This window comes from Chlorocebus sabaeus, chromosome 23 (assembly GCF_047675955.1).
Source record: "Chlorocebus sabaeus isolate Y175 chromosome 23, mChlSab1.0.hap1, whole genome shotgun sequence".
NCBI lineage: Eukaryota > Metazoa > Chordata > Mammalia > Primates > Cercopithecidae > Chlorocebus > Chlorocebus sabaeus.
The window spans coordinates 30,050,790-30,078,674 of NC_132926.1; positions in this window are offsets into that span (position 1 = coordinate 30,050,790).

A 27,885-nucleotide genomic window follows, 5' to 3' on the forward strand; every position below is an offset into this window, starting at 1 on the left:
TAATAAATGTTTTAGAGTTTCAATTAAACAAAATGAGAAGAGATGGATCTCTTTTCTCTATCTAATGAGTCACACAGACCCATTACCCCACTATCCATTAATTATAACAAGGTCAGCACATTACCCAAAGTCTTCTCGTGACTGTATAATGAACCTATGCAGTGCTGTGCCTTGAGCAGACCCACAGAGAGACTCCGAGTCAGGGCTTCTAGAGTTTCTGTGCCATTTCTCTTGACAGTCAAAACAGAGGCCTTGGAGCCAAGGGAGGTCCAGACACATTAAGGCCAGAGGTCCCAGGAAAAACATGTCTGAGATTTACACATCTAGCTTGGAAGTCAGAAAGCACCAACTGTCACTTCTATTGATGTTCAAGTGCAGCATTCTTCCACAGTGTGTTTTCCATCTGTTGTTTCCGTCTCCTACCCTAGAATCTCTACTTCTTAAAGGAAGACACCTTAATACTTATTGACCACCTACAATGTACCAGCCACAGTACTAGACACATTACCACCACCATTTTACAGAGGAAAAAGGGTCTCAGCCTCAGAGTAGTTAAGTAGCTTGCCTAAGGACCCATGGCTAGTAAGTCACAGGGATGAGATTTGAATCCTGACTTCAAACCCCATAGTCTTAACTACTAAGATTCTTGTCTGTCTTCTAATGACCATTTCCAACGAATTGGAAACAGATCTCTATGTAAGGATTCGCCCACTTTTCCCTGCTGATCTGAAGATCAAATGAGATAACGGAGGAAAAGCAATTGACATATTGTAGGGTTTTTTGGTGGTAAAATATATAAGTTCATATAATTTTAGTGCTGGGCACTTAGTCGGCACTCAATAAATATTTAGAATGATAGAACTTCATATCTGGAGAAGATTTCAAAAAAGTGTCTGCCTCAACCCTCTCATTTTATGGAGAAGAATAATCTGTTTAAAGAGACAATGCCAATTAAAAACAGAAATGGGGTTGACTTTAAGTCTGGTTCTCCCATGTCTTTCCCAGTGGTTTTCAAACCCTGCTCCCTATAGTACCGGAGTTTTGCAGTGTTTTGGGGAGGGTTGTAGGTGACTAAGGAAGGGATACAGTCCCCACAACCCTCCCTCCTTTCAACGAGGATAGATCTGCTTTTATCTATTTTTGAACTGGAATCTTGGACAAGATTTTATGTGACAAAATGATTCTGCTGCTTAAAAAAAAAAGAAAGTTTGAAAACTGGACTTGATATTTAATTGTTGGAGTGTACAGAACTATATTGAGAAATAAGAAATTTTATACACCCCTCTCAGAAACTGATAGATCGAGTAAACAATAAATAAAGATATAGAAGATTTTCTTAATGCAATTAATGAGCTAGACCTAGTAAACATATATGAAAGTTTGTACCTATCAAATGAAGTACATTGATGCTTCAGGCATTCATGGGAAATTTACAAAAAAAAAAGACACAAAGGAAGGCTCAACATATCCTAAAGAATCAACATCTTACAGAGTCTGATCACAGTAGAATAAAATTAATAATTTTAATTATAACTTAAAAGTTACATATGTCTACAAACTAAAACAAAAACAATGCTACTGAATAATCCTTGAGTTAAAGAGAAATTTATGAGTGAAATTATAAAACACTTTTTTATCAAAAACAATGAAATCAATACACATTGATAATTGTAGAAAATGGCCAAAGTTGCACTAGAAGAAAAAATTATAATTTTAAATGTAATTAACAGAAAGCAATAATAATTAAAAGTAAGCAAGCTAAGTGTTCAACTCAAGAAAATAAAAAAGAATATCAGATATACCAAAAAAGTAGGATGGATATATTTTTAAATATAGAAAGTAATAAAGTAAAGAAAAAAAATTACAAAAATTTTAAAAATCTAAAATATGGGTATTTGAAAATAGTAATGTGAGAAAACCTCTGAAATGGCACGTTAAGACATTTTAAAGACAGTATGTAAATTTTTTGAACCACAAATTTAGAACAGGTCAAATAGAATTTTTAATTCCAAAATTATAAGCCATACATAAAATCAGAAAATCTAAATGAAATACAAAATTTAAAAATATATATGTATACTAAAATTGGTACAAGAAAAAAATATAAAATATTAAATAATCAAATTAAACATTTAAAGATTTAAGATAATAATGAAAGTCCTTTGCTCTCTCAAAAAAAAAAAAAAAAAAAGGCTTAGGTTCAGATAATTCTACAAAAGAGTTCTAATAAACTTTCAAGGAAGAGATAATAATCCCTTGCTGTACAAACTGTAAAAGAAAAAAAAGAGGAAAATATTTTCAATTAATTTTTAGGTGGCTTATATAAACTTTACATAAAAACTGAGAAATAACATTACAAGTGAAAGAGAATTATATATCTATCCATTCAAACACATATAAACGCCCCAAATAAAAACGTTAGCTTTAAATAATTTTTCAGACAATCCATTATGATTAAGTAGGATTTATTCAAAAAAGGCAATTGTTGGATGGTTTAACATTAGAAAAAACTAACCATGTAATTCTACACAATCATGGATGCAAGGATAAAAATCACATTGTTATCTCAACGGTTTTTTAAAAAACATTTTATAAAATTCAATATCTATTTAATTATAAAAACCCTTTGAAAAACTGACAGATGAAGAGCTTCCACTGATAAAGGCTATATTCTATTAACTTATATCCAATATAATATCCTACTTAATGAAAATCCTATATATTGTCTTCAAATCTTCAATTCAAGAATAAGCCAAGATTTCATCTATCACCAGTACCATTCAAAATAATACTGAAAGCTATGCCCAATTTAGTAAGACAAGAAAAATAAAAGTATACTATTAGGAGAAAAGAAATAAAACTTTCATAATAGCAGATGATATAATTATCTATCTAAAGAACCCAACAGAATCAGAAAACAAACTAATAGAATAATAAAATTCAGTGGGGTGACCAGATTTCAGATAAACATATAAAATGCAGTAATATGTGTCTACACCAGCAATAACCAATAGAAAACAGACATTCATTCATAATAGTAAAAATAATAATATAATAGCTAGTTACTATGAAGGAATAGTGTATAACACCATATTTTTAAATTCACTGAATGGCATAAAAGAAGACCAAGAAAGAGAGCATTATAGTCATCGATCAGATATTTCACATTTGAAATGTTTATTTTCCCCTTATTTTTCAGTGCAATTTTAACTAAAATTTCAGCAGAATTTTCTGAACTATTTGACAAATCATATCTTTCAAACGAGTTATCTTCTCTTTGTAAAAATAAGCAAGTGGACTTCTGCTTTCTGTATATAATAAAGAGTGGGGTGGGAACCCACCATGTATAACATTACTAACATTCAAGAAAGGAGACCTAGAAACCTAGACAATGACTATGAGACTCTTGTAGGTCTTTTAACAATTTTCATAGCATTCTTTTCTGTCATTGTGGTGAATTCCCATTCTCTATGAACTCAGTTTCAGTTTCTCAATCTGCAAAGTGATCTCTGGCAATGTTTTTCAAAGCATTGTCTGTTATTTAGCAACATAAAGGAGTCATGGTGCTACTGTTAGGAGGTCACAATTCTGCCCTGCCCAAGCCTTTTGTGGGGAATATCTGCTACTTTTGGTCTTTCCTGTTTGAACATTTCTTCTTTATGGAAATTATCCTTTCCCTATGCCATGCGAATCTGGTGATTCTATCACTCAAGTGGCCCTACTTTCTCTGCTTAGGTAGCCAACTTACGTACATCGTCTCTTTGGACACTTCCACTGTGGGAATTTGACCCAAGCAGGGCCAATCCAAATCCATTAGAGGGGTTAACGTGGAAACGAAAAAGAGAACATAGCACCCTTTCCTCTGTGATCACTACCTGTAAGGATAATATAAGCCTGGACTTCTGATGCCTATTTTTACTACCATGTGGAAAAAGCATTCCTAAGGATGAAGCCAATAAATAAATTAGAACAATTTTTTTAAAGAGAGAGAGGGAGATTTCATGATATTATTTTAACTGCTAGATGGAGTCATGCCTGAAGCTAACACCCCCTCTTTGATTCCCAAATACAGAAGTCATTACTTCTGTTTTGGTTTTGCTTAAGTTGATTTTTGTTGAATTTCTGTGACTTCCAACAGAAAGAACCTGTGCTTATTATGGCTACTGTATCAGAAGCTCTGAGCAAGTATTGCACTTTTATAAGCTCCCTGGGAGAGACCGATGTACATGAAAGTTTGAGAATTAATCTGTGGCTTCTTCATGCTCTAAATGACAAAAGGAGCAACAGAACAGGATGTTGGATTTAAACAAAATGAATATCCAACTCATGATCTAGTCCTTGCTTGCTCCTCTAGCTTGGATTGATGCCATTTTCTCCCTCTCCCAAACTAAGCCTCTTTTAGTTCCTCAATAGGACTTTGCTCACGTTAGTATATTTGCATGTGCTTATCCTCTTATTCTTCAATAGAACTGACTGATTCTCAATTTTTAGGTCCCAGATTAACTTTCAGAGTCTCAGATGACTTTCCCAGAGTCGTTCCCTTACCATTCCATGGAAAGAAGTTTATCTCTCTCATTATCCACTATTCTGATCACCTTGATTTTTGTTTTGTTTTGTTTTTTTTTGTTTTGAGACAGAGTCTCACTCTGTCACCCAGACTGGAGTGCAGTGGTGTGATCTCAGCTCACCGCAACCTCCTCCTCCCAGGTTCAAGTGATCCTCTGAGTAGCTGGGATTACAGGTGCATGCCACCACACCCAGCTGATTTTTGTATTTTTAGTAGAGATGGGGCTTCACCATGTTGGCCAGGCTGGTCTCAAACTCCTGACCTCAAGTGTTCCACCTGCCTCAGCCTCCCAAAATGTTGGGATTACAGGTGTGAACCACCGCGCCTGGCCCCTTGTTTTATCTTTATAGTTTTGATTACAATCTGTGTTAACTAACTTGCTTTTGGAAAATAGGCTCAAGAAAGTAAGGTCCTATCTGTCTTGATCACTATTACATTCCCCATGCCTGGCACAGAGCCTAACACCTAGCAGGGTTTGCAATAATCATATTTGTATAAAAATATAAATCATCATAACGCTGGCACTTACCTGTCAGCCTTCCTTGGGAAAAGCAGACAACAAGTCAGCATTCACTTAGTATCTCCCTTGGTTAAGTCAGCCACAAAGTGGGAAGAGAAGGGGCGAGGAAAAGAAATAGAGACTTTGCTTCTACGAGAATTTTCAGATGCCTGTAGAGTGCAACCTTGTACATGTTTCTGTGAGCAACAGAATCATCAGGTAACTTTCAGCAAGATGTAGTTCCTGTCTTCAAAGAGCTTCTCATCTGGCTGGAGACACAGTTAAAATAAGGAGCAGTGGGGGCAGGGAGAGAAACCCAAGGAATGGCCACTCCAGAATTACACTGCCTCTTTGCAGACACTATTAGTATCTTATGGCAAAATAATTTGTGAACCTAATAGAGAACAAAGAGAGAAAAAGAACAGACGCATCTATACCACACCAAGGGAGAAAAGAAGCAATTAAACCGACATGCCTTATTCAACAGCCTGCAGACTCTTTGGAAAGGCTCGGGGTTGGTGCTGCGTCTCTTTCTTCCTCAGTAACTTAGTCTCATTTTCCCCTTCTGGCATCTTATTGCAGTAATAGGTTTGTTATTATGGCTCTGAAGTCAGAGCGACACAAGAACAGGGGAAATGAGAGGAAGGGAAAAGAAAGCTGAACATGAACAGACGGTTTCTTGCCCAAGAGCTCTTGCCACATTAAGATACAGAGGGAAAAACATTTCCTCTCACTCATATTTGCCTTTCTCCTTCTTCAGCATGCTCTGAAATGAGCTGCAGGGTAACAGAAGAGGCTTTCTTTGAGAATGTGTCTTGTTCAGTTCCCTGAAAGAAATAAATTACATTCAAGAGGCACATACTTACTTTGCTATTAGGTGAGGGAAGGAGAAGGGAAGGGAGCTTATATATATTAAGTGTCCATTCTCTGCCAGGTCCTGTCTAGGTGCTCAGAAAATGCTGGAAGAGGACACAGACATGCCTCTGCTCTCGTGGTGCTTATATGCTAGTGGGAGAAGAGACAGAGATCAAGTAAAATAAGATAGATCATACAGATAAATAAAAATATAAGACTCAGGAACGTCTGAAGTTCCATCCTGCTTGGGAGACCTTTCACCTGGGAAACTGACCTTGCAACAAACGCTCCTCCGTGTCTGCAGATCAGTAAACAGGAGACTGGGGTGTATAAAGACCCTGAGAATGGATGAGTTGCGGCTGCTCAGGAGACTTAGGGGATCTCTGCCTCAGTCAGCTGACACAACTAGCCACGGGGACTTGAAGGGCTGGGACTTCCAGTGAAAAAATGCTGCTCTGCCCTCTCCTTTGTGTAGCTGTCTTCATGCACTTAAACTCTTACTTCTTTTAATTGCATTAAAGAAATGTGCATTCTTTGCCTGGGTCTGTTGGTATCTCTTCAATCACAGCCACCCCTGAGACAAACCTATAAAGATAATTTCAAAGAGTGACAAAGGCCCAAGAAAGGAACAAAACCAAGTGCAGTGACATTGAGTGCCTGGGAAGACTAGAGCAACATAAACAAGGATGCTCAGGGGAGGCCTCCCTAAAAACGTGATGACAAGAGGCAGCCAGGCCAAGATCAGACAGAGGGTACACATCTGCTAAGTGCCTCAATGCAAATGCCTTGAAGTAGAAACAAGACTGACATTCGAACAACAAAGGGAAGGTCATGTGGCGAAGGAAGTGTCGCTCCAAGTATAGTCCCAGGCCATGACATGGGAATTTAGTAGAGATGCACATTCTCACCTTCTCGCCCAAGAATCAGAAACTCCAGGAGTGGAGCCCAGCAGTGTGTGTGTAACAAGCCTTCCAAGTTATTCTGAGGCACATTCAAATATGAGAACCACTAGGCTAGAATATAGTGAGAAACAGGGACCTGTATAACGGGTTGAGCCAACACACCCTTTAGAAGCCAGATGCCAGATTGTAACAATAAGCAAGTTCTGTCATCTCAGTTTTTCATCATTGAATCTTTGGCACTTACCATGCTGCCTACTACAGACTAGATGCCCAATACTCGTTTATTAAACAAATAAATTAATATGGAGAGCCTCTACCTTGAATGATCTGATACCAGTTACAACAACGATTTGCAAGATCAATGGTACTTTATAATATTAAAATGAAGACAAGAGAGTTAAATTAAGAGAAAAAATAGAAACCATTTGAGGCAGATGCACTGAGATTAGCAAGAAATGAGAGGCAAAGATGTCTTGTAGCAAGGAGGGTCAGAAAAACTAAAAAGCAGATGGAAGATCTCAACAGGCACAAAGGTTTCAGCATTTAGTCTTGGGGTAAACTGTGTGGTTCATTAATCCCCTAGGGAACTACTGTATTAATGACATAGAATAATAACTACCATTTGTTTGTTGTCTCCAAGCAAACAAGAAATGTTGTATTGATTCAATCCATCTAAAATACAAAAATAATAGCCTCTACTTAAATGGAAAAATCCTCAGTTTTATGGAAAATTCCACTATCCAAAATGCTTCATTTCCTGAGGCCTCTTAGATAGCCAAGGTTTTTACTGTATTGCTATTACTTTTATGACCAAAGAGTTTTCACAACCCATAGTAGGTGATATTGGTGCTAACCAGATCAATCTTAAAGCCAGTTGGAGGCCTCCCCTGAATGCCTTCTGAGCACAGGGCAGCTGGGAAACCCAAGCCAGCCAAGCACCTCTAGCTGTCAAGAAGTCAGACAGGGCATGAGTCATTCTGAATGCTGGCCTCACTATTGAACTTCTTAACAGAGTGGATTTTAATAGACTCCTCTCCTTCTCCTTCCTCTCCTTCTTGCAATTAGTAAGTTCCTGGTATGAAAGCACCTCCTGGCACATCCAGGGAAGACATGTGAACAATCCAGAGAAGCCTGGACATCCCCTGATCACTTCCCAGGCAGGAAGCTCTTGAATGTCTAATCCAAATCCTGCCTACAGCAAAAAGTCCATTTCTTCTCATTACATTTGTAAGTCCCCTCAGGTAAGGGTGGGCTGGCGGGGAGGGGGAAGCTCATTATAGATGTGGTGGTGGTTCTCAATTGATTTTACTTCTTTCTCTATGTTTCCAAATCTTGAGTATGTATCTTACTATTTTTTCTACCACTGTTCCCTTTTCAACAGTCAATGTTTTATTAAGGACTCACTTCTTGAATTAGTAAGAGTATCTGGAAGTCATTCTTTCGGGTGTGTTTTACACATACATGCAAATACACACAAACAAAAAAGGAAGAGATCAGTAACTAGATTTGCACTTTAACCTTCAAAGCTATCTATACATGGACTTGGCTGTCTATAGAGGTAGAGCATTCCCTGTAACCAGGAGGTAAGATTCCTTCTCATCAGTAGTTGAAATAACAGATAAAGTATTAGACTAGAGAAACCTCCTTGCTTAACTGCTATGATGTTCTGTGATGCAATGAGATGCCCACCTTGAATAGGAATTGAGGCAGGTAACTGGAAGGAAAGATGGGAGCAGCATAGTTTTGCTGGGTTTATGGGTATCAAAGGCACACTAGTATTCAGAGAGCCCATCATTGGCAGTGCAGTGGCAGCATCATTCTCGTCATTGCAGACATTTATCCAGCAACAAGCATGCCAGGCACTGTGTGAGTCCTCCTCACATCATACCTAACAGATGACTATTATTACATTCGTGTTAACTGAGGAGAAAATTGAAGCACAGAGAATTTACGTTACCTATCATCACACAGCTGGTAAATAATGGAGACCCAGGCTGCCGGACTCCAGAGCCAGTGCTCTTCACTGGCTCCATCATGCTGCTTCCCAAAAGGGCTATAATAACGAATTGCAGTTTTAGTATTTTATCTTTTAAAAAGACAGCACAATCTCTTTTCATCCTTACAGAAGACTCCTGAGGCCAGGAAGTTATCATTAAATGACAAATTGGGGACAGAGGGTCAGGAAGGAGGAGGACTTGTTTATCACTAGCCAGTAGTCTGAGGCAGAGCCTGCTGGTGCTCTGTCCACATGTCCTCCTCTTGCTCTCACATCGCCTGGCTTCTCTACAACTCCTAAGCCAAGTATTTAGGCAGGAAGACAGTACCTTGTTAATCTTGTGCCTGCAAACTGGCCACTCATTCATACACACTGAGGTCCCAGATATACTCTATTAATAGCCACCAACTTCTCAGGTTAAAAAAAAAAAAAAAAGGCATCATAAGGAAAAAAGAGATTAAGAAAGATGATGCTCAGGCTGCAAACCTAATAAAAATTTCTGATGCATCCTTTCCTTTCATCCCCTAAGTCCTCCAGTCCTCAAATCCTAGAAACAAAAATAGATCCCCCATGTTACTGATGAGAAAACTGAGGATTGAGAGTCCACATCCTTGGTCTCCTTCCTGCCCTACCTCCCCTAACGTATCTATCTTCTTCTCTCCTGACTGTGGTGGTAACCTCTTCAGTGGCATCTTTTGCCCCCCCCATTGCTGCTTTGATCCCATTGGCACAGGTTGCAGGACCATGCTTCCTGAATGGCTGTCTGATCAATCATGGCCCTCTCCTCCTCAAAGACTTTCAATAGCACCCTGCTACTTACAGAATCAAATCCTCAACTCCCTAGTCTGCTCTTCAGTTTCTCCATGATTTGGCCACACTTATATTTTGACCTTATTTTTATTACATCTACCTAAGCTCCAGTTAATGTAGTACCCAAGGAAAGGGCCCAAGTAAGTCCTAAGCACACCCTCTTTGTGATAATGATTCCTTTGTGTGGAACCCCTTGCCACATGCCACTGTGCTTGAAACTGTGCTCAAATGCCACCCATCATGAAAAGTTCTCATTCACTCTCAGTCTAAAACTCTCCTCCTACGCCACCCTCATCCCCCCAAGAGTCCACTTTTTATTCTAATCACAGGTTTGAAAATGTCACCCCCATGTGTGACAAACTCCTTAAGAGAACAGAGCAAGTCTTTTGCTTTCTTATACCCTCTTCCCTCCCAGCACCACAGTAGGTACTAATAAATGCTTGCTGAATTGAATTAAACTGAGAGGTCATCTGGGAAATAAGAGTTAGAACTTTATCATAACTTGGACTCTGAGACGATGGGGAAGTTGAAGGACCAGTGACCTCTCTCTTCAGAACTCGATTATCTGCATAAGAACAAACATCTCAGATATCTAGCTATTAATTTGCTCACAATCATCTTGGTCTCCAAAGTTCACAAATGTCCCTTTCAATCTCTCAGTCACATCATTCACAGGAAATGAGATTCTCTTTTCATTCACTGAATCATGGTGGCCCTTGTACCAATCTCCCTTCCCCCATGGTACCCCCCAAAGCTCCTATGTGTTCTTATTCTTTTCCAGTTTGCCACAATTAACCACCCGAGCATCAAAATGCCCAACACCACTACTTTCTTGGGGCCTGTTCTGGGACCCACACTTCCTGCACAGCATCATAAATCAATAGCTGGAGACCACAGGTTTTATTGGCATCCCAAGTCAAAGAAATCTATTCTAATTAATCCTCCACACAAAAACAATGGCCTTCAGCCATCTTACAGGCAGGAGCCGACAAACCTAGAGTGAAAGAAAAGATGCAGGCCCAGCTTCTCATGAAATCAATACGACCTCACTCTGATCTCTGTTCCGGGTCACATAGAAGAGGCAGCATGTATGGCTGAGATCACTGCAGAAGTCCCTGCCACGAATCTGACCGCTAGGATGAGCAGAGCTCAGAAGCCCTGTTGCACCACAGACCAAGAGGACTAAGAGCCAGTCCCTTCATAGGCCTTTAACCCTTTGATACACATTCATTCACTATTAACAGAGATTTATTAGGGTTGGTGTAAAAGTAATTGCAGTTTTTGCTATTAAAAATAATGGAAAAAACCACAATTACTTTTGCATCAACCTAATACATAAATCATGTGTTTCCGAGTGCTTAGCATGCACATGTCAAGTAGGAAATGGAGAAATCTGGGACTGAACGAGACAAAAGGAGAGAAGACACATTATTATCAATGCTGTTCTGCTACAGGGTGGTTGGACCGTCCAATGTTCAGTGATCAGCACATTGTGCAGCTTCAGGGATGGCTCAGCCAATGTCTGATAAGGGAGTGGAGTGGGCCTCCTAGCAGGTTATGGCTGATGAAGATTAGGAGGCTGGCAATGCCTACAGTCAGTGGGGAAGTGATGCTGTTGTCTCAGGTGGCTCATTACATAGAAAGAGGTTGTGAAGCACGTATTTGAAGCCTCACATACCTGGTTTTAAGTCACTCCTTTCTCCCTAGATGGCTGTAAGCAAGTTACTCAACTTCTGAGTTTGTTTCTTCTTCTGGATGATGGGGGAAACAGTGGCAGTGCTTAGTTAGCCAGCTTGTGAAATTATATTCCAGGTGGAACAGTGAGTAAAATACTGTGATGTGTTTTTCCCCTTCAATCCCCTAAGTCCAAGATCTAGGTCAAAACATTTGAAGACTTCTGAAAATGAGAAGTATAACAACAACAACAACAACAACAACAACAACAAAACTCAGAAAAAAATGACAGCAAAATTTCCTCACTTTTAGCCTTGTTTCAAGAACAATACAGGAAAGACTAGGAAGAATGCAAATCAGCACACACACGCTCCACCCTACCACTAAGTTACAATGTTCTCCCAGCTTAGTGGAGAGAAAGCCGTGGAAAGAAAAGGAAAGACTTCAGACACTAATAACGGGCCCTATGCCCCTTTCCTTACCACCCTTCTCATCTTCCAATTTATATCTGGAGTTCTGGGAGGACAGAAAACCCCTCATATCAACCTCCATGCCATTCTGAGGGCAGTGGAAATGAGAAAGCCACATGCAATGAAAGACAGACAGGACCAAGTGATAGCCCAGCTTGGTCCTACCAGCCAAGCACCATGGGTGCTGATGACAAAGCCCAGGTTGTGGCATGTGTGCCTGTCTGAGGATGCTGCCACCTTGCCATATCAACTCCAGGGAACAGAAGGAAAGAGGGAAATCCTGAATTTGTCTGAGTTTAAGCCTGTAAGTCCCAAATAACTGAAATGACTGAGTTCCTCTGGCAGTAATGAGAATCCATGCTCTGCCTTCCAGTGGAATAGACTTCAGGAAGGAAAGTAGATTCAGTTTTAGGAAAATAATGTTATGTTCTTGTAACCTGAGTTCATGGCATATATGCCTATACATTTATGCATATACATATATTTAAAATAATGATAAAATAAAATAATAAATGTAGTGAATTTATTTACATGCATTGAACATTTCCTGTGTGCCAGGCACTGTTCCCACTGCTTCATACAGGTCACATCATCTGTTTCTCACAGTCGAAGACCTGTGAGTTTGGTATGATTATCCTCCTTTGGGGGATGAATGAGCTGAAGCATAGAGAGGTTCGATCACCTGCCCAGGGCTGTATCATAGAAGTGGAGGGTTCAGAATATAAACTCAGGCCATCTGGTTGCAGAGCCCATGTCTTTCATCACTCTGGCTATCTCACTTCTACATGTAGCCTTCAACCTATTACAGCATGTCAACTTGTAATTTATTGAGTGCTGACTGTGAGCTGGACACTATACTAAAAGCATTACTCTTATGACATTTTTACTATTTATGATAACCCCAGAAGAAAAGTTTTATTATCTTCTTTAAAATTTATCTAGTCATCCAGAAACATACTATCTTTAAAAAAAAAAAAAAAAAAAAAAAGGTCAGGAAGCTCACACTTTGAAACCGAATGTATCTGGCTCCAAAAAGTGAAGTGTGCTCTCAACCCTTCCTACACAACCTCAATGTAAACACATGTAGAGGGCTGAGCTCACCATCAGGTTTACAGCAAGGGCTCCACAAGTGGAGCTGCCTATATGAGGGTCATGATGATACAAATATGAGTTCTTGGAAATTCCACATCCACTGTTAGGGCCAGAGGGAAGGAATAGATAAGAATTAGGGTCAAGTTCCACCAAGAAGAGGCCTGGTAAGTATTAGCTGGGTTCATAGTCATGCATAGAGAGTTCTAAGACAGGCTCAGGCCCTAGCAGGCAGTCAGAGTGCTTTGCAGATGCAGTACATCCTGGGTGAAGAGGAAACATCAATGTTCAGAGCTCACCTGAAGTTCTATAGCCAACAGAACCTGACTCAAGGAACCATGGCCTGGTGGACCTGAGGTTTCTGGCTGCAGCCCAATCCAGACAACTCAGGGCAGTGGCTACACTGAGGCTGAAAGCAGAGGACATCAGTGGGATTCATTTCACTGGTAAGAAAATTGAAGTTCAGAGAATATAAGTAACTAACATGGTCACACAACTGGTAAATGGCAGATATAGAGACAAAAACTTGGCTCTCTCTGACTCCAAACTCTATGCTTTTTCTTACCCCTGCATTTTTCCAAAGCAGAGTAAATGCCATTTGTGGCATGACTCAGAGAAAGGGGAGTGAAGGTTCACTCTACCATTCTCTTGTCACTCAAAAGGCCCATCTCTGTGATCAGCAAATATTTTAAGTAGTCTGGGCTCACCTACCTCCAGATCATGCTGAAGTCAGATCTCAGATCTCCCTCCCCCTCCCCCACAAGGGATTATCTAAAGAAATAAAGTCCCATTTCACAAGCCGCTAAATCCTGTTTGATCGGCCCTGCCAGGGATTTCCTGGGCTTAATCACCTGCTAGCTCTGCATGGTGGGGAAGTTGTTGGGCTATGACTTTGTTTTGCCTGTCCTTCTCCCTGATGTGATTCCACTCTTGGGTATACTCCCCAAGGTTTACACAAGAATGCTCACTGCAGCAGGGCTTATGGTGGAAGAAAAGGAAAAAGAAAAACCCATCAATCAGAGATAGATGAATAAAACACTATATAGCAGATAAAATGAATATATACTAGATCTATACATACCAGTGTGAATAAATCTCAAAAATAATGCTCAATGCAAAAAGGAGACTGCAAAAGGATATGTAGAGTAGGGCAGTATTTCTATAAAGTTTACCAACATGCAAAGCAATACTATGCATTGAGTAGAGACTTGAACATGCAGAAAATTCATAAAGGCATACATGACAATGATAACCTACATTTAGGATGGTGATGAACTCCAAGGAAGAAAAAGAGGGAATGAAATTGAGAAGAGGTCCCCAGAGTGATTTAAATCTATTTGTAATCCATTACTGTTTATTTAAAAAGTATTAAACAAATACAGCAAAATGTTAAATCTGTTAAAGCTACATTGGGGGTACATATGTACTCATGTTATTATTCTTTATGCTTGAAATATATTATTAAAAAACAAATTTTTAAAAAAGAAAGGGGTTAAATCTTTAGTGTTTATAATAAGGAATGTGGACTCTAGTTTGAAAGTAATGAAGGTTTTTTATACAAGGAGAGATGTGATCAAACAGCCCTGTGGAGACAGGGAGATAATGCTAACATGGAATTATGAAGGCCTGGTCCGTGTGTTTCTTTACGCATAGCGTAAACAAACAAACACAAAAAGGCAGACTGTAAATCCCCCTGTAGCGCCTGATGGTTAAAGTACCACTGAGATCAGCCCTTCCCATCTCCCATCCCCACCTCTGAGAAATCTATCCTCCTCTGCACCATTCCAACGGCATCCTTCCACCCAGGGCGCTAAACTTCCGGTGGCAGCAAGCTGGGCCAATCCTGACATTTCACCACCAAGCTCTATACTGATTGGTCCAAAAATGGGCAATAGCCCAAAGCTCAGCCAAGCAGAGACAATCCTTTTGTCTTCTGGGTTGCCTTCCTTGAATGGAAACCAAAAGAAAGTGGTCCTCTCCCCTGGTGGTGGAACTTAAAAGAGATAGATGCAAAGCTCTATGTGGTCCTGTTTCCTACCCAAAAGAAAAGCTAGTCAGGGGTGGTGGAGAATAAAGCCTCCCCACAGAGGGTAGCTGTGCTAAGAGATTGCTGGACCATGATGAGTTCCAGTTTTGGGTGCCCCCTACAACACTCTTATCTTATGTGAGTATGAGTTGCAGAGCCTGTGCCCAGCAGTGCTACCGTGGCATCCCTTCTGGACTAGTTCTGCTGTGTGACTTTGGCCACTGATCCACAGCCTCCTGGTTCTCTGGTGCTCCAGGACACTCTGTGAGCTACCCAACTCCATCTAATAAACTCCTTTGCTACTTTACTGCTTAAATTAACAAGCACTGATTTCTGTTGTTTACAACTAAGAATGCTGATGCCGAGAGGTAATACCACCACTGTTCTCCCAGGAGACCCCAGAAAGAAGACATCTCAAAACAATGCTAAGCCAATAAGGGCTGAGAATAATCAGGATCCCACTGTTTCCAAGGAGGACTCTTGTTCCCTGAGACCAAGCCACCTCTTCCAAGAAATACCTTCACAAGGTCATCCCTCCACAGAACATGGAACATCTCACCACCATTTCTGCAGGCAGCTCTCTCATATTTACAAAGCCTGTTTATGTCTGCTATGTCATTTTATCCTCAGAGCAACTCTGGGCAATGAGCAGGGAGGGGCCTGAGACTGTAAGTCTCATTTAATTGAAGAGGAAGCCAAATTTTGGAGAAATGACATCTCTGAGTCACACAGCAACTTAACAACTGTGCCTGGAACACAATCCAGGCCTCCTGACGCCATCCCAATAGGCTTAAAAGGAAATAAGAATTAATAGCTAAGAAAATCAACGTTACTAATACTTTCATGGCACTTATTATATGCCAGACATTGCTCTGAGTGCTTTACGTGGGTTAACTCATTTAGTTTTTCTCACAACCCTATGAGGTGGGTGCTATTGTGGCTTTCATTTTACACATAAGGGAACTAAGGTACAGAGAGTTTAAGGTATTTGCCTGAGGTCACACAGCAGGTAAGTGGCAGAGCTATGGCTCAAGCCAGAATTCATACTCTCAATCACTACACTAAATAAGGCAGGAGGAGCAGTGTTTCTGGGGTCCAGGTTCCTTGGCCCTCACCCTCCTTGGAATGAGAGGAAGTTCTAGAAGTTTGGGCTGTGAGTGCACCCTGATCCCCCACAGCTTAGGCTGTTCTAAATGCAGGTGCCTCACGCTAAAAGCCTGGAAGGGAAGTGTGCTAACAGAGCAGGTGCTGAATTGCAGAAAAGTTAAATATGGAATGGGAGCATCGAAGGCTGCAATAAGAGCAAGGAGGGTAAAAACCAATTTCAAAACAGAGCCCTAGGCAATGATTTGGAGAGAAAAACTAATATATGTGGTGTCACATAATAACTGTACAATGCCTTCCATTTACCTCACCCTTTCCTTTGGAGGAAGCCTAAGAAGTTCACAATTGCTATTACAATTCTTCCTTCTTGAAGCTTGTGACCTGCTGAGGATGGCTGTGGCCTTTGTCCTTATATGCAGGGAAAAAAGGAAGCACCAAAAGGCCAATGCAGAAATCATGGAGTGGCAAAGTATCTATCAAAGCCAACTGTCTGGGCTCGAAAGCTGATAGGCAGAAGCTAGTACAGTGAAAATCAATTCAGCAAAGGATTGTTCACATAAAACTGTCAGACAAATACCCAAATTCACTCTAGGAGAATTGCCCACTGCCATTTTACCTCCAGGACAGAGGCAGGAGAAGGAGATAGAGGGGAACAAGCAGGGTGAAGACAAGGGGCAGAAGATAAACAGCAGGAATGGGCCATATGTGACAAAATTAAGAGACAATAAAGTTCTGGTCAGACAAAGCCCATTCATTCACAGATAAAGCCACGAGCAAGCCAAGATAACATATCCTCAGGGAATTAATGACTCACTCATCTGGCAAATCCATCATTGGGCATACTGGCTGTCATCCAGCTGGCCTGGAGGCCCCACCGGGGTCCCCTCTACAGTACAGAGAAAAGCAGAGGAACTGTCACTAACCCTCCCTCCTTTCTTTCTCTACCAGTTTTGCCTTGAACAACAAATAGTCCGTGCCTTCTTCCCACCAAACCAGCTCTCTGGAAATGATCTGTTCATTGTTATTAACCTGCCCTGGTATTATTTATTTTTATCTTTTTACTCATTTTATACCCAGCCAAATAGGACTATCCATTCCTCTTCATGTGATCTCTACGTCCCCATCCCGACACCTTTACTCATGTTGTTCCTTATATCTGCAATGATTTCTCTTATCCTCTTGGATAATTGATCTGTTTCGGTGTACAAACTAAGTTACCAAAGGAATTCAACTTAGGTGACAGTTGCATAATTCTGTAATATAATAATAATCATTGAATTTCATACTTAAAGTGGATGAATTTTATAATAAGTAAATTATACCTCAGTAAAGCTTTTCTTTTAAGTCACCTAAGGGTCCACCATGTAATTGTGAAGATCACACTATCGAAAGGCTGTATGATGGAAATCTCACAAGAATTTCTAAGGGACACACAAAAATAGTTTTTAAAGTTCAGATGACATGTGATGCTTCTACAAAAGAAATAGCTTTATCCAAAGCAAATTATTTGCAAAGATAGGGCTTCTCATGCCTTGCTCCTGAAACAGAAGTGATACCCATAACCCAGTTAGGTATAAATTTTAAAAATAAAATGGGTTTGGAAAAGATTTGCTTTCAGTCCAGGCCTCAAGATTTATTAGCTGTGTGACTTTGGACAAATGAATTACTTTTCCCTAACCTATAAAGTAGGCATAATAGCATCCACCTAAGTTAAGAGAATTACATCAAGGGTGTTTGTAAAGCACCCAGCCCAATGCCTGGCATAATGCAAGCCAAGAAACACGGCAAAGGTATTCTATGTTTGCTCTCTTCCCTCCTTCCCTGGAAACTAGAGTCAGAATGAGCATGATGTGAATGCAATAGGAAAAGGCAGTCCCCAGTTTTGCCATTTCCCATTTCTTTCTGGTCTGTATCTTTAACAGTCTGTCTAGAGACACTTCCAGTTCTCTCTACCTTTCCCAAATCAGCTTTATTATTCCAAAGTTTCTTCGGTGTCAAAACAGGCAAAAACAAATGATATATGAAAATTTTATTTACCAAACATGTGTTGCACATCAAATTCACCAAATACCTGTTGAGCATCTATCCCTGTACATCCAGAGTGGTGCTTGGAACCAGGCTAGGAACACTCAGCACATGGCAGGTCAGGACTTCACTTTACCACAATCTCTTTTCAGATTCAGTCTCATGGAATGCATCATAACTTGAAAGCAAGAATCGTCACTTTTCTTGCTCAGCTGGGTTACTCTTGAGGGTAGAAATTCACAGAAAGAAAACAAACTTAAATAATCAAACTAGATTATTTAAGTCTTTCCTGGGAAAGAGGAGCTGTCTTTATTTTAATGCTTCATTCAGATATAGACCAGAAAAACACTGGACTGGCAGTCTGGAATTCTAAGTCCTATCTTGCACCTATTGTTAATAATCATGTAATTTTCAGCAAGTTCCTTTTTCTCTCTAAACCTCAAATTTCTCATCTGCAAAATAGGAATTTAGAATGGGATCTGGATAGCTGTAGGTCTGACACTGGGTTGAATAGTATACTCCCCAAAATTTCTGTTCACCTGAGATAAATGTGCAAATGTAACCAAGTTAAGATGAGGGTAAACTAGGGTGGATTTCTGCAACACAAGGCTTGGGAGGACAAGTGGGGATGCAGACCTTGCTGATCCTAGAGGCCTGGTGCTACTCAGAGTGGTCTGTGTGGGGAGCTGCACTCCTACTGTGAATTACAGGTCTGTGGGAAGCTGGGCACAGTAATGGATTACAAATAGATTCAAATCACTCTAGGGACCTCTTCTCAATTTCAGTCCCTCTTTTTCTTCCCTGGAGTTCATCAGCATCCTAAATGTAGATTATCATTTTCATGTATGACTTTACAAATTTTCTGCATGTTTGAGTCTCTATTCAATTGAACTAGGGTGGATTCTAATCCTGTGACTGGTATCCTAATAAAATGAAGCAAATTTGGGCACAGACAAATAGGGAAAGAGGCCACATGAAGACAGATGCAGAGCCTGGAGTGATGCATCTACAAGCCAAGGAACACCAAGGGTTGATGTCAACCACCAGAAACTCAGAGGCAAGAAAGAATTCTTTCCTAGACCTTTTGGAGAGGGCATGGCCCTGCTGACACCTCAGTTTTGAACTTCTAGTTGCCAGCACTGTGAAAGGAAAAAGGTTTGTTGCTTTAAGCCATTCAGTTTGTGGTACTTTATTAAAGCAGTCCAAGGAAACTAATATAAGTCTCCTTAGACTACATACTAACTCTAGCTGATCAGTAGTGTCTGCTTGGAGCAGTGTGTTGAGAAGGATTCTGAGGCTACATAGAATACGGGGATCGATTCTTGACATCTGCCTGAAAGAGAAAAGGAAGTAATGGCAAGGATGCCTTATTTTTGCCATTTCTAAGTTATAGATAATTATTAAGATATCTTTATGCCCTGATAGTATGTAATTCTATCACATTAAATTTGCATGCCCTGACAGGAGTAAAAGGCATTGTGAATAGGAGAAGTGTGGACAGAGGGTCATGCCTTCCACCTAACCACTACTTCCAACTTCTACCAGATAGGACCAGCATCCTTCTATTGTGACAATGGCCTGTGATTCTGTCACCCTCTTGGCTTCGCCTTCAGCAAAACAGATCTGAGATTAAATTGACAAAGACCTGAATCCATTTTCCAACTGCCACTATGTAAAGAGTATGACCAGAGCAAATTTGATTTATTGCAGCAATGTGGCTGATAAATGAAATATCCCAAATGCAGCAGAATCCACAGAACGACCAGTACTTAATTGAAAAATATTTAAAAGAAGCCAGTCTTCTAGAGCCCTTTAGGAGCCCAGATAACACCAGTAACAGCTCACTCAGGTGCACCCCACCATGTCTGTCTCTCCTCTGCCAAACTATCCCTGACACCTGGTTAGACTACTGCTAGACTGCACCTGGGATCAAAAACAAAGGTCAAAATGGTGATGCTTTGTTGGCAAAGACTGGAGTAGAATTCCCCCTTCACACAAAGTAACCTATTTTTTGGGACATGGTCTTCCCCTACCATGGCAACTCAGTCTACTGAGCTCTTCACTCTTCCACATGCCCCAGAAAGCACTAACCACATTATATATGAACCTGCAGGTTGTAGAGAGCTAGCGAACACTTTCAAGGGTCAAACCTCCCCAGTGCCCTTCTCTGGCCCAGCACCCAGCACTTGTGGATGAGCCATGGGTGGCTCCCTGTTTCTGACTCCACCCAAACAAGTGCTCCCAGCTCTCTTGCTCATTGAGGGAATGAGAACTTTTCTTTCTGGGAAATGTAGGACCTTCTGTACTGCCAGCAATAAAACTTTCTACGACCAACCCACCAGGCTCTCTCCAAATGAAGCCCTCTTTCCTGTTCTCTTTTGTCTGCCTTGACAAAAATTCCTGCCAAAGAAGTTCAGGCCTTAGTTTCCAGTCCTGCCCAATCTTAAATCCATCTATGTTTCTCCATCTTCTCAGCCACCTCCCTGGCCTAAGCTGCAGTCTCCTCTCTCCAGGCTCCCTGGATTAGCCCCCTTGCTGTCTTTTGGCCTTCTGCTATGCCCACAACAGTCTTGCAAAACTGAGCATATGACTTTGTCATGCTCCTATTCAAAATCATTCCACAGCTTCCGAATAAAGACCAAATTCTAGAGTAAACAACCAGGTTTCCTTGACTCTAATCCATTGAAAACAATTGAAAAACTGTAAAATAACAATGAATTTCTTGAAAATGAATTAAAAAGACATGCAAAATACTAGCTTCAGCAGACAAAGTTGTTCTGTCAAGTTTCACTAAAAGCTTACTCTCCATTCTGTGCCTAGCTCCCCACAGATCTATAACTCACTGTTGAAGTGCAGCCCCCATACAAAGACCACTCTGAGTAGCAGTAGCACTGAGCCTTTAGGATCAGCAAGGTCTGTATCCCTACTTGCCCTCCCAAGCCTTGTGTTGCAGAAATTAACACCCTCGCTCCCTTACTTTCCTCCGTTTCCTGCTACCTGCTTCCTTCTGACTCATGGCTTTTTAACATGCTGTTCCCTCTACATGGAACTCTCGCTTTTCCTCATGCCTTCATCTATCTAGTTGCTTCAGCTCACCCTTTAGGTTTTAGCTCACGTTATTTTCTCAGGAAAGGCTGCTCACTCCCTTTACACACACACACACCCCTACCCTTCCACTTTCCCCATTGCACACAGTCTTGGGGAGTTTCCATATTACTTGTTCTCACAGGGTCACATTCCATTCCTTTGGCACAATTATCATAGTTTATATATATATATATATTTTACCATGATTTCTTGCTTAATAGCTGTCTCTCCATCCACTTTACAAGCACCATGAGAGGAGGGACTGCCATCTTTCTCTGCTCTGCCCAGACTCCAAGCATTGGCACAGGGCTTGGGCACCTGGGAGCATTCAATAACAATTTGGGGAGTGCAACAATAAACTGACCGAGCTGCCTCTGGTTCATCTATGCCATCCTTTTCCTCCATGAAGTGCAGTGCCTGCAACTTGCAGCAACTCATGTTGCCTGCCAATGCTTAATTTCTACAAACATTTCCCTTTGGTTCTTTGTGTCTGTGTGGCATCCTCTCTGCATCCAACTGAGTTCACATACCCTACACCTCCTCTCTACCCATCAGTTAACTATCCCTTCTGTATATAGCTCTCTTTACAGTGCTGGCATTCTTTAAACAAACATTCATGTTCATATTAATTTCACATTCCAAGCAGCAGATCACTTAGATACATGTTTTACCAAATGGGGTTTTGGCTACCTCTCCCAATCACACATGCCTTCTCAAACAGGCAGTTGTAGAGGACAAAACTGAATGCAATGTGATGCTTCCCTAATGGCAGGGTGCCAGGCATTGACAGCAGGCCAGGAGAGAGGGATTTCCAAGGGTGGCTACTCTGCTTACCTGAGTCCTTATACAGAGGCACAGACTTATACTTTAAGAGACAATCCTAAGAGCTTATCTCACTTCAGATAAAACAGCCATAGCTATGAAGAAAACAACCACGAACTAAGAGAACAATAACACAGTGAGCCAGTGACCCAGTGTGTGGCTTGGCCAGGTTGCCTCCCCTCTCTGGGTCTTTATTTCTCATGCATAAGATAAGGTTGATTCAGTGGCCTCTAAATCCCCAAATGAGACATTTCCCAAATCTGCAGAATACTATAATTTTCCAAACCACATATTAGATCTCAGTGTCCTCTCTAATCACTTTATTGATTCATTCGGTAAATATTTATCGAGCATCTACTCAGTTATAGTCAGGGCTGGGGTTAGACAGATGAAGACAGATACAATCCCCATCCTTCTAGCTTTAGAGAGAAAACAGATGCTAAATATATAATAAACTAATAACTACAATTAAGGCGATAAAGGATAAGTTTAGGATTTCATGAGGGTCAGTTCTCATTAGATTGTGTAAGAAAAGGGGCTACTATCTTTGGAAAGTGACTTTTGAGAAGCAGTTTTTACATGTGTCTGAAGCCAAAGAGCTTTCAAATTATCTCACTTAGCTACACAATCAATACCTGTAAGGTTAAAAGGTATAGTATCATTGCCCCTTGTTTATACTGTTATGAGAGAGACTCTGTTCCTTACTACTCAAGGTCTGCCTCCACACCCACCCTTGCCACACCACACCTCTCTCAGGACAGCAAAACTCTCCTTCACTCATTTTGTCATAGGCTTAGTTTTCATGACTGTGTCTCCCTGACCTGAGTAAGCCCCATCACCCCAATGTCCATTTTGTGCATTACAGTATTCCCAGCATAGTGCTTGGCACATATCTGGGATTAAGAGTGTGGTTGAATGAATGAATGAATCCCCACAGATGAGGAACCCAAGATCAAGACTTGGGGAATGTTTTCCCAAGCCCTAAGTTAGCATGTTTCATAGATGGGTCTCAAATGCAGACCTAAGGTTGAGGAGGGCAGGTGGACAAGGATGGTAAACCACAGTCTGTGTTCTACCCTCCTAGCTAAGCCTCACCCTCTCTGAGAAGCATCACTTTATCTGTTGTATAAAGAGTTCATTAAAAAAGAAAGGGTTATTCTGTTAAATAAGAGTTAAAGATTTCTGCACTACCCCAAGAGGGTTATCATACAGAATACATCACCCCCAATTCTGTGGATATCCAAGTCAGGCTATACAGGAGTTGTTCCCACAAAGGAAGATTTGATCCCATATTTTCAAAGCTAGTTCTCATCAGTGGACAATCAGGAGACCCATGGACCTTCTTCGTGGTCCTGAGCTGGAGACGGCAGGTTTTGTGTTTTGCCCAGCCAAGAAGTCAGCACTCCTAGCATCCACACAGTGCTGCCCAACCTGGGGAGTGAAAGCTACAAAGTCAACATGAGCTGCTTGGTAAAAATCCCATGTACCTGAAGATAAGACTGACCAAGAACCAAAGTTAATCTTGGAGCTCTCCGCATGATCAGTGAACCAGCCTTTTCCTAGGAGCTTCTGCAAGCAGAGCTATGTTGATTGTGATATGAGATAGAGGAACCAGCAAGCAAAAGGCTACCACCAGCCCTGTGGGAAACTCAGGTAGAGGCAGGTAACCTGGGCAGGGGTCCAAGCACAGGGCACCAGGCAGAGAAAAAGTTTCAGAACCAAGTCTCCAAAGCAGGTGTGGGAATAGGTGCCATATTATGTCACGTCAGGGCCTGGGCTCATGTCATTTGAGCCTAAAAGTGGGTTTGGCCCTCACCATGGGGGTGGAGCTGAGATCCAAAAGGATTTTCCAGGGTTGAGGCAGGGTCACCTTATTTACTGATGTGTCTCCAGCATCTGGCAGAGTATCTGGGCTAGTGTTTATAGAATGAGTTTAAAAAAAAACAAAAAACAAAAAACAAAAAACAAAAAAAACGAAGGAAGCAGGTACTGGAAGTCAACCCAGGAGCTGATCATCATGGTAATCTTGACCATTATTAATTGAGCATTTACTAAGTGTCAGCACGGTGCTAAGTACTTCACACCCAGAATGATCCTGAGAGGAATGTATTATAATCCTCTGGCATTTGAGCAAATTATGGCTTAGCAATGTGAATAACTTGCATAAAGACACCAAGCCAAGAGATAGTGGAGCTGGGTTTTGACCTCAATTCTCTGATTTAAGCATCTGAGCTTTTAACTGTCATAGTTTTCAGTCAACTCACTGAAGTAAGCTACAACTAAGGAATGTGTAGCTTTTGTGTAGAAAGAGGAAGAAAGGCTGCTTTTCCTAGGGATTCAAGAAGCACAGGACTAGAGAGAAAATGGGAATGAATATAAGGAATTATCTCTGATTCAACTTCACCGTTTCCTCCCAAAGGAGACTTCCCTGATTCTCCTTACAAAGTAAGGTTCTCCTGTAACACATTTTGAGCACCCCTCCATTCTTTGTAGCTCTTGCCACCATTTTAATCAAACAAGCAATGATGAATGGAGTTGTTTAAATGTTTATCTCTCCTTATGGATCATAGGTCCATGAGGGAAGGTGCTGTGACTATCTTGCTCCTGCTGTACCCTAATGTGCGGTCCAGCGCCTAGTACATAGTAGGGCTCAGTAAGTATTTGAACATGTGAGTTATATAACTGATTGATAGAAAATGGGAGAAAAAACATTCTAATGATATATACTAAGGAGTAATAGGAGATGAAGACAAATGGAAAAAGATTAAGACATTACTTGAAGACCCTGGAGAAGAACCTCATGTTGATGTTGCAGGTAACAGGGAACTACTGTAGTCCCTTGAGCTTCTCTGAATAAGGAAGACTAATCATACTGAGATGAGAAACACATAAGCTCAGGGAGAATTGATGCTGTACCCTGAATATTATCAATACTCCAAATAGGACCAATGCTTGAGGTGGCAAGGATCTTATGATGGTAGCAGTGAGAATGCAGTGGAAGACATAAATCAAGGGAACACATAGATGCAGGTTCTTCCCGGGACATTTCTCATCAAAAGTTAATAAGCAGGTAGGAACATAAATCTGGGTTGGTGGAAGAGACAGGAGGTGATCAGACTTTGCCGGCTCTATAAACTCCCTTCCACCCTTTATAGAAGATGACATTTTACTGAAACTCAGGTGATGTCAAAGAGGGATAGGAAATATATTCTGTTATCATTCATTTCTAAGTCCTATGCATGACCAGCCAGGAGTAAAAAAGAATATATTTCCTAAGGTTCTCAGAAGGCTCAGAGCCATTTCCCAATGAATCATTTACTTATCCACATCTCTAAACCTACAATTGTAGATCATTGACTTTGGAGCAGGAATACTCCTAAGGCAAGCCTCTGATCATCATACCCCTTTCACTCTTGAATCAAGAGGGAGCCATTTAAGCAGTAAGCCTTCCAGTTAGACTCTTAAGTTGCTTGCTTGTCATACAGAAGACCTGGGTTCAAGTTCCAGCTTTGACACTTATTAGCAGTAAATCACCATGCACATTAGCTAATGATATACAAAACACCACTTAGAGATCAATGAACTAGAACTGTGGTACAGAAACATGAATCAGGCCAGACGCAGTGGTTCATGCCTGTAGTCCCAGCATTTTAGGAGGCTAAGGCAAGAGGATCACTTGAAGCCAGGAGGTTGAGACCAGAAACATGAATCCTCCTTGAGGATTCTCATTCATTAGACAAATATTCATTGACCATCTGTTATGTGCCAGGTACTGTGCTGGGTGCTGGAAAACAGTGATGAGCAAAACAGAGGAAGACTATTCAGGAAAAACAGACATAAAATAAAAATCTTGAAAGTATATGTAAAATTGCAACTGTACCATGTGCCATGAAGGAGAGGTTCAGGATAATGTGGGAGCCTATAAAAGAAGGATTTGAACTAGTTGTGGAAGTCAGGGAAGGCTTAATCTAACATCTGAAGGAGGAGTAGGTGCAGTTTAGGTAGAAGATGGGATGGAAAAACACTCCAGGCAGAGATACAACCATGGACAAAGTGCCTACGATTGAAACATAGTGAGCAGGAAGCACAGTAAGATGGTCAGTAAGTCTGAGCAGAGAAAACACAAGAGACAATATAATGGAAAATGAGCCTTAGGGAGAGCCAGGGCCCAGATCCTGTGGGTTTTATAGGCCATGTCCTTGAGCATGCTTTAATCCTAAAATGAAGGAGAAAACACTAAAGAGATATTCAGGTATAAGACTGGGTAGTAGGGGTTGGACATAGGATCATTGCCTACCCCAAAAAAAATCCCTCTGACTGGCCTGAAAGAGGCTAGAGTTGTAGGGTAACTAGCTTGGAGACTTGTAGCAGTCTAGCCAAGAGATAGTGCCAGATTTGACCAGGGAGGTGCTGGGCATGGCAAGAAATGGATACATTCAGTGTATATCAAAGAGGCCAAACCTACAGAACTTTCTAATGGGCCACATCAGAAAAGGTGTTTAAGAATAGCCTCAGGCTTCTGGCCTGCACAACTAGCCAGACAGAGGGGCCATTCACTCTGAGAGAGAACCCTGAACATGATCAGGTTTGGGAGTTGATTATAACTCCTGCTTTTCAACATAGCAATTTGCAGTGCCTTTGAAGCACCTAAGAAAAATGTTAATTAGGCAGTTATAGATGCATATCTGGGGCTCAAAATACACATTTGGAAATTATTAGTGTATAATGAATTGAACTGAATCTAAGGGCAATAACAAGATTACACAAGGAGTGAGAAATGAGGTCCTATGATTGGGTTTGCAGAATGCAAACCGATTCCTCTATTCAACCCTCATGATTCAAGGGCTCTCCTTTTTAAAATAATAAAAGCAGTGATGATGATCAGCTTTATTTACTTATCCTTACTATTAACTTACTCTTCCCTGTAATATAAAGATATGCCCAAGCACTCTTGTCTCCACTTTATAAATGTGGATATTGAGGCTTAGAAAATACTATATTTGCCCAAGCTCATACAGCTAGTCAATGGCTGATTTCAAGCCTAGATATATCTTATTTCAAAAATAGTCCTCTTAGTTTGCCTTCTGTATATCCGTCACAGTACTGACACAGAGAAATAACAAGCACTACTAAACCTGACAAATACAAGGCAGTGAGTTGAGCCAGTGGAAGGACCCTTGAGGGTAACGGTAAAAGATACCAACTAAACTCCTACCACTACTGTTGGTGCAGCCCACATGCTCAGCCTCTGGTGAATGTCAGTGTCTCTGCTCTGTTTCCTCCCTACATTTGTCCCCTGGGCAATATGAAGAATGGCTGTAATGACTTCACCCCCATGCTGACCCATTATAAGAGACAACTTACACCAAACCCCATGAGAGCCCTTGTGATACAGCAGAGCAAATTTCCATCCAAACATGGAACACTTACTCCTCTTTGGCACTGGGCAAGTTACCTAACCCATCTCTGAAAAACAGGAACAGTAACATGCGTGCACCCTGGGTTATTTTCAGTATTAAATCATAGGATGCTTGAGGGAATGCCCTGAAAACTTACGTCAACAATGAAATCAAATTTGTATGTGGGAAATCTTGTCTCTCTAATGGATGACATTGAGCCACTAAGATCTATTTCGAGCACCAAACCAGATTAGTAAAGAGGAAATGATTGGAAGCAGCAGGTAACAAACAGGATCTATGAGAAAAGTTGTTTTGTTTTTTAAAAATTGACATTAATTCACCTTAAAAAGACGGATGAGAAGAAGTTGACCTAATAAATTATTTCTCCCACCAGGAAAAACAAAATAGGATGATAAATGTGAATAAAGCTTAGCCTTTTGTAAAAACTGTGCCTTGGTAGCCCCAGATATCCCTCATCATCATCATTCTCATTCTCATTGCTATCCCTGTGCCAGGTACTTGATAATAATTCCAGGAGTGGTCATAAGAGTAATATCAGT